We start from the raw sequence: 12,145 nt of genomic DNA on the forward strand, positions 1-12,145 counted from the left end.
CACTCTTTTTATTAACTAAGCGTTATACGTAAATTCTAACGGACATTTACAGAAATTTCATTCGGATCTGTGTGTTATTAATTGTTTATGCGAACTTAATTATTAAATTAAAAGGGATTATGGCAAATTGAAAACAGATTTTGATCTTCACCCGTTCACTCACTACTAGTATATACCCTTGGATGGACAGAATGTCACTTTAATGATTTGTAACCAATGCTTTGAATGTTTGTTGGACAACAGTATTTTAATCTGTTACAAACAAGCAGTTAACATTAATAGAGCCTTGGACTGTAAACCGGGGGCGACCCGGGTTCGATTCCCGGTTCATGCAGGTCAATTTCGTTGTTTGTATTTTCTGATCGCAGATCAGGAAATACAATCCTGACATTCAATCTCTGGCACAGAATTGCACAACAAACCTAACAACAAGTAGTTCTCAAAAGAGCTTAACACTAGCGATGTAAAAGAAAGAAATATTTTTATTTTGTTACAAGTATCCAACAAATAACAATGTATTCAAAATTTAAAAGTAACGTTGGCCAGAATATCATTTTAATCAATGAAAATGCTATTTTTAGCGATGTCGATTACCGAATACTTCAGAGCGTAGAACACAAATAAATCTGACTGTCTGTTTCGGCGAGAAAATGTTCGCTAAATTATTTACATCAGTGTTAAACAACAGGTTTATCCAATCGTAACATCCTCGGCTATTATCTATAATAACCTCGGAGACAATACGGATTGAAAGTAGTTCTAACACGTGCACGTGGTTTCACAGAGATAATAGTTAACGAATGTATATTTTTGACATCCAAAAGAAAAGTAAAGTCTGTTTCGGTACACTTATAATTAAAAATATGCCTGACAAGAATTTGTAACTTAAATATGCCCACTGATGTACAAGTTTAAACAAATCCGACTAAATGTCAACAGGTTGGTTTTTGTACTTTCGCGGTTTCTACAACCATAATAATAAATATAGAAATAATGTATTGTTTGCTTTGTATCTATGAATTCACTTATTTTAGGTGGACTTTTACTACAAATATTTGAAATAAACTTGCCAACAACTTCCAGCATTAAATTACTATGTGTTTACATGATACGTTTCTTAGCGTAGGTTAGACTGAAATACCGCATCCGTTCTGTGTATTCATACTGTTGTGTCCAAAGACTGACGGAAAGGGCCTAAAAGTTGCGACTCGAAATTAATGGACCTTTCCAGTGTTTACAGTTTTATGTATATTGGCTAACTTGCTATACAGTTGCTACACTGAGATTATACATAGTCACTGGTTGACCTGATTTGCACAAAAGAACACATGGTTATGTTTGTGATACTGTTTGTGTGCAGTTGACCTAGCAATGAATGGAAAAGGTGTGGCTAAATGTTCCGCTACGAGAAACCGGAAGGATGATTGCAAACCCGAAATGGAAATTCCAAATTTAGAATTATTTGATTTATTCAGGCTTTCTACGTATAACTTCCCCGTGGTGCAGGGGTAACGCACTCATTTAGTGTGTGAGAGGTCTGGGGTTCAAATCCCAGTCGATGCAACTTTTTTATTATTTTTTTAAGTGTCTTTTTAAGAAGTAGCCAGGATATGCAAGGATAAAGTATGGCTGTCATAAAAAAATGAACATAAATGATTTTTTATGCAACTCTAGTCATGCAAAATTCCGTATGTATCAAACTCAAACTGTTATATACGCAGTTGCTGCATCTCGGTGTCCTGTAAGATGAATTATAGTATATAAAAATAAACTTATACAGGGAAATACATACATATATACAGTACGTTTTCGATTGCAAATATCAGAAAATACCACAGAGCTTGCAGCCCTGTGATTTTGATTATAAAATCATATATACGGTGATTCGCAATGCACTTCTGCTCTGGCATGTACAGAAGTTTATCAGTTCCTTGCGAAAATGGAGGCACTATCATTGGCAAACTTCATGACAGCCTGCTCAGGAACGATGCGTCGGACTACAGTGACCCGGAGGGGAAACTAGCAACTGTTAACGTTAACAATGCTATGTTTACATTGAAATGTTTGCATATCGTTATATAATTTTATCATTACTTTTCATTTATTATTCAATTTTTATTTATTACTATTATTATCTATTGCATAGAATTAACCATAGAGGATATTGAATGAGTGTAGTTTAATACTAAATTTATTGAACGAGTTGAATAAAATCATATTATGCGAGCCTCTGGCGAGCATAATATTGTTTTATTCAACTCGTTCAATAAATTTAGTATTGAATCTACACGAATATAATATTCTATTTATCACATAATATAAAATAAGAACAATAAACTGTAAAAATGAGTAATTTTTCAACGACGCGCCTATAGTGTAACGCTAACATTAGCGCGCTTTAACGCTATGTTTCTATATAGCGCAAATGACGTCACGCCAAAGTGTTATTACACTAGTGTAATATCGTTTTTATTAAATGGCTTTATTACCCTCCTGTGCCGCGGTTTATGTGATAAATTATAATATTCAGTACTGATGAGAGGTGGTCTTTTTTATGTAAAATGAAGTGATCGTATTTCGGCAAATGAGAAAAAGGTAATAGTTAGAAAACACATTTACATGATTACGCACATTACCTAGTGTTTCAATTAAGCACTTAAAAGGACTCCACTGCGTTTCTTATTAACATGACGGAACTGGAAATATATTTTCGAGACTAATGTTCCAGTTGATGTAGGTCCAGACCAAATACTTGTGTGCCTAGCTCACTACGTTTTTTCTGACTGTATATTCTAACTGTAAAAAGATCAAAATTTAGAGGTCCTTCAACGCTTTTCACTTAAATCGGGCTAAAAATAGCACAAAGCACGATTTTCAATTTATTTCTGAGTACTTATATTACTTTATTATCCATAACATCTTTTTCTGTATATATTTCCGAGTTAAACTATGTAAGACATTCATATTTTATTTATATTTTACTTGACGATGAATATAAATGTATTTAGTGAAATCTACATTGTGTTTAAAGTTGAAGTTTGTAATTAATTTCAAAAGCTTTTTCTAGATATTTTTGGTTTTCTTTTAAACTAGAACAGGTCAAGATACAAAATACATGGGACACTCTGTGTCTGGATCACCTTTTGATGTGGTTAAAATATTTTTTCAAGGAAATGTCATAATTTTATTTTGAATAAATAAAACTAGGTGTTCCTAGTTTTTGCCACCAAATGGCACAAAGTCCTTGATAGCTTTGACCTCCTAAGCCATTGCAATGGATATGAAAAAGTTTTTTCTATCTTTATAAACATGTACGCCTTTGTACATGTATATATAGAGATATGATTTCACAGATATTAAGTTTAAAACTACTGATATAAGATAAGTGCTTCTTATATTGTTAACTGGTTGAGCAGATCTTTTTGTACTCTCTCGTATAAGAGGGTTTATATATGTTTAAACAACGTATTGATTGGTGAATGATTAATGTATTTATTGATCTTAAACACAAGATAAAATGTACAAGATAAGCAGCGACAGCTATGATAAAATGTTCATTTACACTCGTTCGATCTTGATATGGAAAATAATCATTGAACAAATAGACTTTAAATTTCATACTCTCTACTGGAGGAATACACACAAAAACAATGGAAGTTTTAATAAAGCATATTTTAACAACGACATGTTTATTACTTATGACAATTGTCGCGTTACAGGAAATGTTTGAAGTTCAAACATTGTGCAAATTGTATAATATGTTTATATTTTTTCAAATAATTAATGTGACTGTCAACAGATTTTCACAATTTATGGAAAATAGAATGTTGAGTTGGTTAATATGGATTATGATGTTTATGTTCAGTTTGGTCCTATCGCTGGTAATTCTTCAACTTTTAGGAGGAAACAATTTGCAGGTCCTCGTTTTATATTGTGTATTTGTGTATGTTTTCCCTACTTCGTGGAATAACAAACAGCGTCAAAGAATAGACAGTTTATCATCGCTGTATACAAACATGCTTCAGATTTTTACAGTGAATGAGTTGTTTAAAGGGCTCATTTCCATCTTAGGAATAACATTGTTATTATACCTTACTTGTATGTACTATTCATATATAGGTCACACAATATCAAATAAAGTACATCCTATCGCATTTTTTATGTTGGCTGTTTATAATGGAGAACTTAATACATTGATTAATTGTAGAAGAAAACAGTAATATAAGGCTCGCTGAATAACCTGGAAGTATTACAGATATTCAACGTATAAGTAATGATTTTACATATATTTGTTTCTTACATGTGAAACAAAAAGTGTTTACGCCTTTGCCGGCTATTTGCTTGTTCTATATCTTTGGAATTTATTTAGGTAATTACCGTGACTACGTTATAATGGAATCAGCAGAAATAGAAAACGAATCTCATCATCTGTCAAGAATATTTATGTTGACCGTTTTTGTTTACAAAACATTTTATAACATTATGAAAGATCAAATTATTATTTTGTTTAAACTATGCCTGTCAAATTATCTTTTGGTATACAAGAACTTTTACGGATTCAATAGATTTGTCTATTATATATTAGTAGTAACATTTGACAGTGTAGTGTTTCTATTTGTTATATTAACATTGGGCAAATATTTATGTAATGGTCTTATTTCGAAAATACATTATACAGATTTGCACTTTAATCATAATGGTTATGATAATATTGCAAGTGAATTGTGTAACAACATACAACCTAGAAGCATTGGTGAAGATGTTGTTTTTACATCTAGATTTCCGTACCCATTAGAATATACAGACCCAGCTTTTTTTTTTATTAAATTGTTTCATAATGACACTCTTATCAATGAAAGAGAAGGAAGAATTAAGCAAATTGAACATTTCAAGCAAAATGATGCATTGTTTTGTATGCTTAAAATACCAGTAATTGAATGGTCGGACTATGAAAATTATACCTGTAAATTCCTTTTGATTAACGCTAAGGTTATTAAAATAATCAAATAAAAAATATATTTAACATTTGAAGAAACGGGACCATCCTTTGAGGATCATGTGCAGAACTTTCGATTGATTTCGCAATTTAACGAAGCTAGGGCTTTCTACATTCCTCACGGATCTGGTCTTAAATATCGAGCCTATTACTATATAACGTTAGCCGATAAAAGTGAATTGGCTGTGAAGTACACTGTTAATGGCGAGGACATACAAGATGTTTGCAAGTGGAAGATTATGTCATGTAACACTTTAGCTTTTCTTGCTAATGGAAAAGAAGCTCGTTTGAAAGTTAAATATATCGACCTGATGAATTTTCAAAAGATCATGATGCTGGAAATTCAGACTTGTATATGCAGCCAAATGTACGGTATTCATGAAGTAACAATCTATAGAGAAATGTTTAAAAACACCACAAGTAAATCGGAAATTGAAGTAATAATCTCTCCAAAAAAAGTGTATTTTTTCCCCAACAGAAAATGACTCTTCTATAAATGAAGATCTGCTAAGCGGTGGATTGACATACGACGTACTTTCACTTATATTGGAAGGAAAAGACATGTTGGAATTACCTTTAATGCTTGGATACAATATTAAATTGAACATTTTTAAAATGCTTAATTACATTTTAACAAGCGTTATCTTTGTTTTTATATATGGAGTCCTGAAGATATCTAACGTAATTGTTAAAACATATTGTCGTTCAACTATTGTCCCTTTCCGAAACAGGCTATTGTTCAAAACATGGACTGCACCAATTCTAAACATTCAATCACCTGTGTTTGCTGGAATACAAGCTCCAAATGACGTCATCTATGACGTGTTTATTTCTTACTGTAACCAAAATTATGATTATGTATTATCAGTTATATTACCTTTCATCGAGAGTGAATGTAAATTAAGGGCATGTTTCCCAGATCGGAAGCTGGGGTTTCAAAACTACAACTCTTTATAAAAACAACGCAGCAAAGTTACAAGTTTCTTGTTATCTTAACAACAGATTATTTAAATGATCCAGATTGTAACGATTTACAATTACAAAGATGTATTCTACCTCTACTCTGTGAATCAACAGTACCTAAGAAGGATTTAATAGTTTTAAGGATTAGGTCTATCCCTATTCCAGTTCAGATCAAATGGGATCCTGGCGTCAGCATCATAGATATATCTGATACAAACGATTTTAATTGTGTCAAGTCAACATTAAAAAGAAAGCTGTATTCTAATAAGAGCAAGTTAACAGGCATTTAATAAAACTAAGAAGAGAATCAGCAACACTTTTCGCTCTTTTGCAAATATAACAATCATAAAATCAACGCTTCAAAATGTCATTACCAATAAATACGCGAAGATAAAATAGATTTTATGCCCACATAAAATAATTTATGTCATTGTTCTGTCCCTATACTCATTACTGTACAGAATATTACGGGTCAGGTTTTAGCCGTTACGGGTCAGGTTTTAGCCAAGTACGTCTTAGCCAATCGATATCAAGACTTAAATGCTATTCTTTCAACATACCATTATTGTACTAGGCATTGCTTAGTTTACACGCTTTGCCATTTGTTTGTCTGTACTTGTCAGCTTGGCTTAGTTTACACGCCTTGCTATTATTTCAGCATATCATTGCTGTATTAGGCATTGCTTAGTTGACACGCTTTGCCATTTGTTTGTCTGTACTGGTCAGCTTGGCTTAGTTTACACGCCTTGCTATTATTTCAGCATACCATTGCTGTATTAGGCATTGCTTAGTTGACACGCTTTGCCATTTGTTTGTCTGTACTGGTCGGCTTGGCTTAGTTTACACGCCTTGCTATTATTTCAGCATACCCTTGCTGTATTAGGCATTGCTTAGTTGACACGCTTTGCCATTTGTTTGTCTGTACTGGTCAGCTTGGCTTAGTTTACACGCCTTGATATTATTTCAGCATACCATTGCTGTATTAGGCATTGCTTAGTTGACACGCTTTGCCATTTGTTTGTCTGTACTGGTCAGCTTGGCTTAGTTTACACGCCTTGATATTATTTCAGCATACCATTGCTGTATTAGGCATTGCTTAGTTGACGCGATTTGCCTTCATTCATAAATTTTAATAGTGTGCATTGCTTAGTTTAAATGCTTTGCAATTTGTTTTCAAGTCTCAAATTATGTACTGTCTTGTCAGCTTGGCTTAGTTTATTTTATCCATTCTGCACGGCTGATGCTTTAATTTGATATGAAATTGGATTTTAATTGTACATAGATACATTGTCACATCATGCCAGAAGTTCTTTTTCAAATTAATCATGTATGGGAATTTTTTAACCCTACTAGCCCGCGCAAGAAAAATGTCCAATATCTAGTCAGGAACGACAGCCTTTATAAAAGGCCGCGGGAGATTTCCACATCATGTCTTAAATACATAAGTTTTTTATTAATCTAGGTTACAGTTTTACACTTTAATTTTTCGTAATTTAAGATCTGTCGGTATAAGGCAGCAGATCTTTATATATAGAAAAAGCAGTGAATTACAGCAAACTGAGTGCCATTACAATCTTTCAAATTACTGACAGTTCAAGGCTGCAGTACGTTGGACATACTGTAGGTCACAGTTTTCCACTTTTATTTTGGTAATTTATGATCTGTCGGTATAAGGCAGCAGTTCTTTAGATATTATAAAAAAGACAGTGAATTACTGCAAACTGAGTGTCATTACAATCTTTCAAATAACTGACAGTTCAAGGCTGCAGTTTTCTCCTTGCTGACGGTGCAAGGCCGAAGTTTATTTCTTTCGTGCCATAATAATGTGTATGACGGTATTCCTATTCATGTATATCTTGTGGCAGATATGCACAATTTGGCTTCATAAAGGTTTTATAAATCTGACAGTACAAGGCTGCAGGTTTCATAATTAATTATACATATAATTTCAGATTGTGTTCATGCTACTGCATGATATTAATATCACTAGTTGAATGGATTTATGTAAATGTTATAAGTACATTTGTACTGAAGGTTTTTATGTATTATTGTAGAAATGTTTACATTCACATCTTGTTCAAAGGTCTTGTTACTTTATAATTTTTTGGAAGAGTCTAGTCTTGTATAGAAACTTTTTCTATTTATCCTTACTTAATACATTAATTTATATATTTCATGCAACAATCATATAATGAACAAATTAACATTAGACACGTCAGACTCACATGTATTTAGGTCAAATGCATAAATAAGGTTTAATTAGATATTTTACTATTTTATTTAACTAAATTTTTGTATATTTTTCACTTCATGAACTAAGTTTCACAGGCTAGGGGCCTGTGCTAAGTTTGATGACTGCAACTTGGAAGCCATGGCCATGCAATTTTGGCTGTTTCACCATTGAAGGATATCTGGTTGCTGATACAATAATAGTCCATTCCTAATTTCTAATTTAAAAAGAATTTTTTCTAGTTTCATTGTCATTGATGACTAGTATATCTTGTAACATTTTTCCATTACACATAGTTTGAAACTTCTATAAATTTGATTCATGCTACCTCTATTTGTTACAATCAGTTTAGACGTTGAAACAGTCCTGATAATGCATACTGTCGGATGTCTCAATAATACATATATAATGTAATTGTTATAAGTATTTTCACAGGTTATTATTTGGTCTATTAACTCAGTTGCTGGTTTACAATAGCATATCCTGTAATGTGCCTGACAGTTTAAGGCTGCAGTCCACATATATTTAAAGAACAAGTCAGGATCCATTTAAATGTTAGACATTAATTCTACACATATTATAATATTGTCATTAGATATATGATTTGTCGTAACATTTTTGTCCTAACATGACTTTATTAAATTAATGGTAACTTCGGCAAATTTAGCCCCTCTGTTTCAATCCTTATTACAGGTCAAGCTCATCCCTAGTCAAGTCTCCCTGGGTGGCGGAAGGTTCCCTTTGTGGCGGTTTTTACCTCCCAGTTTGGTTATTTCGATGCAAATATGTACATGCCATGTTTGTTATTATGTAACATTTGTCATGTTTGTTATTATGTAACATTTGTCATTTATGGCATTTAATAAATGCCCTATTTCATTCAACCTAAGTGTTGTGTTTTATCTCATACCAAACAAGTTCGTCTTGCCAGTTATATTTGCTTGACCTGGACAATACATAAAATAGATTTTATGCCCACATAAAATAATTTATGTCATTGTTCTGTCCCTATACTCATTACTGTACAGAATATTACGGGTCAGGTTTTAGCCGTTACGGGTCAGGTTTTAGCCAAGTACGTCTTAGCCAATCGATATCAAGACTTAAATCATGTGATGTTAATTAACCAATGATTACATTAGATCTATCACAAAGAAATAATTTTGGCGAGGAATGATTCTCGTCTTTCTGTTTACTAAAATCCACCTCCTCCAACTCCATCCTCCTCTTTCAAATTTTGATGTTGATGTAAATACCATTTCATTTATTCTTAATGAATCAGTTGTTTCACTTATTGTTTATCTCAATTATTTTTGCAACTATTCATGAGATACACTATATATATATATATAATATTATGTATATTGTTCATGCAAAGATTTATAAAACTAGTCAATGTTATATTATCTCTTTCAAATATTTTTCTATTTGTTGTCATAAATACTTATGATCTAGTCATATGTAATACACTTTTTAATGTATAGAATGTTTAATCTATTTTCCAAGGATGGAGCCCTACATCAAGTGGTACTAGACACAAGATAAAAGGGCACAAGTTTCCAAACTATGGTTTTTCCTGGGCGAGTCGACCACGATTTGGAAAATATTTATTTTTTCTGGTCAATTGTTTTTGATCAGCAATCCATTTTATTATATTTATGTAGATGGTTTTTGGTTCAATTTTGTCATCTTACATAACTTTTGTTAAGATTGTAATCTATTTGAATTACATTACAATGTTATCATAATCTGGCGGTTTTTACCTCCCAGTTTGGTTATTTCGATGCAAATATGTACATGCCATGTTTGTTATTATGTAACATTTGTCATGTTTGTTATTATGTAACATTTGTCATTTATGGCATTTAATAAATGCCCTATTTCATTCAACCTAAGTGTTGTGTTTTATCTCATACCAAACAAGTTCGTCTTGCCAGTTATATTTGCTTGACCTGGACAATACATAAAGAGTGGGGACAGTTTCAAGTTATTACTTGATATGTGAGTTGTGTTTTGTAATATCACGTCACAAAACAGAATTTTAGTCGATGTTTCATTTCTTTAAATTATTCTAAAATCATTAAAGATATGTCTTATTTACTTATATCAAGCATGAATATATTTATTTCTTCTAATATATGCAATTTGATATTTGGTCTAAGGTATATACTTGTCATTTTCATAGATTTGAATACAATAGTTAGTACTTACACAATGTATTGAAAGATATATTAAACCTGTTCATTTGATCAATATTTTGCCATCGAAAATTATTCTTTTCTTATATAGTTGTATAGCTGTAAATAATTAAAGGTTGATAATTGGTTGCTGCTTGCCATTATGCGATAATAGCCCGAACATGTGCATAATGACCTGAGGGCCGCAGGCCCAAATGACATTATGAACTGGAGGGCAATTATCGCATAATGGCGAGCAACATCCAAGTATTAACGTCTTGAATACCTATGTCGGAAATACGGCATTTAGATATCGCCGCGTATCTTGGCTGTCGCCCCCTCTAAGACCCGTTGGTAAATAACGGACAGTTGTCAATGTAAACAAATGTCTGTCGTACAAGTTTAACAAGAAAACATGACAACGCAAAATAAATACAAGACAATGTTTTTGTTGTTTTGTATCGATAAATACAATATCCTTCCTCTTTACATTTTTTGTGAGAATTAGTCAATTACATTTAGATCTAGTGCCAGTTTTTATGAAGTTTTTGCGTCTACAGTAGGCTACTCTTAATGTCAACGATCCGATCTTTTCCCTACCGTATATCTGAAATCATTTGTGGAATTTCTGAGGGTCATGTATTGTTTTGAGTTTATAATTCTTCAATGTTTAGCTTTGCTGATTGTGATAAATTATGTCATTTAAACTTGTACAAGTGACTACAGTTCATTCAGTGTCAGAAGCCATCTTGTGAGTCACTGAGAATTGATAACGTCAATCTGCATGTGCGCTCATTCACTCGCCCATTATGGAAAAGTAATGCCGAGTAGCAAGACAATGACAGATCTTGCCATAATGGCCCTGAAATACGCTAGATTTTGTTACTATATATAGTAACATAGGTATTAAAGACCTTTAAATACTAAATATTTTCAAGTATGTGTAAATGAATTTGTTAAGATATATGCGTCAAGTCTGATCTTTACATGTACATTATGTATTTCAATTGTTTTTATCTGTATGTCGTTAATATGTGCCTACGTGTCAATAATTCGACAATAATAAAGAAATAAATATAAACAGTTTGTTAATTTATCAAAATAATAAATGATTCGCCCCTACCAACGGCATGGTCAAAGTAATGCCTTGAATGTTTTTTGGCAACAGTATTTACATATGTTACAAACGGGCGGTAAACATTAGTAGAGCGTTGGACTGTGAACCGGGCGACCGGGTTTGATTCGACAGCCATTGTTATGTTCTATGTGCTCATGCCAGACTGCAAGGCCATACTACGATAGTGATATCATGAAAAGTGGAAAGAACGATGGTGAAAACTCGAATCCACGATGATGAAAAGTGGAAAGGCCGATGGTGAAAAGTCAAATCACGAAACCAAGATTGGTGAAAAGTCGAAATTACGATGATCAAAAGTACGATGGCGAAAAGTCAAAATAACGAAACAACGTAATAACCCTATGTTGTACGATATGATTTCTTCATGTTCCTGGGTGAAAAAATATATGTTCTGTTCAGAAACCTCGATGATAAAGTGTCAAAAGTACGACATTATATCGAGTTTTCACCATCGTGGTTTCGTTTTTTCGGCTTTTCACCATGGTATTTTTATTGTTTTGAGTAAAATGTGTGTCGCGATGTACATAACGGAACACTGTAGTTTTTAGAAGTTACAATTTTGATTGGATCTTTATCAAACTTTTTCAGAATGTTAATTTTTGATAATATCTCGGATGGATTGAAAATGGGTTATTTCGGGG

General features: G+C 32.6%; 1 long non-coding RNA gene across 1 annotated transcript in view; it reads left to right on the forward strand.

The window, feature by feature from the left end:
- The first annotated feature begins 6,506 nt into the window (after positions 1-6,506).
- The window catches only part of LOC132743002 (uncharacterized), a 127,037-nt gene continuing 121,398 nt past the window's right edge, over positions 6,507-12,145 (forward strand). Inside the window, exon 1 of the long non-coding RNA XR_009627514.1 lies at positions 6,507-7,880. This is a non-coding gene — a long non-coding RNA (uncharacterized LOC132743002). The remainder of the gene's footprint in view (positions 7,881-12,145) is intronic.

The sequence above is a fragment of the Ruditapes philippinarum genome, unplaced genomic scaffold (assembly GCF_026571515.1).
Source record: "Ruditapes philippinarum isolate M1 unplaced genomic scaffold, ASM2657151v2 ctg933_1_1_1_1, whole genome shotgun sequence".
Lineage (NCBI taxonomy): Eukaryota > Metazoa > Mollusca > Bivalvia > Venerida > Veneridae > Ruditapes > Ruditapes philippinarum.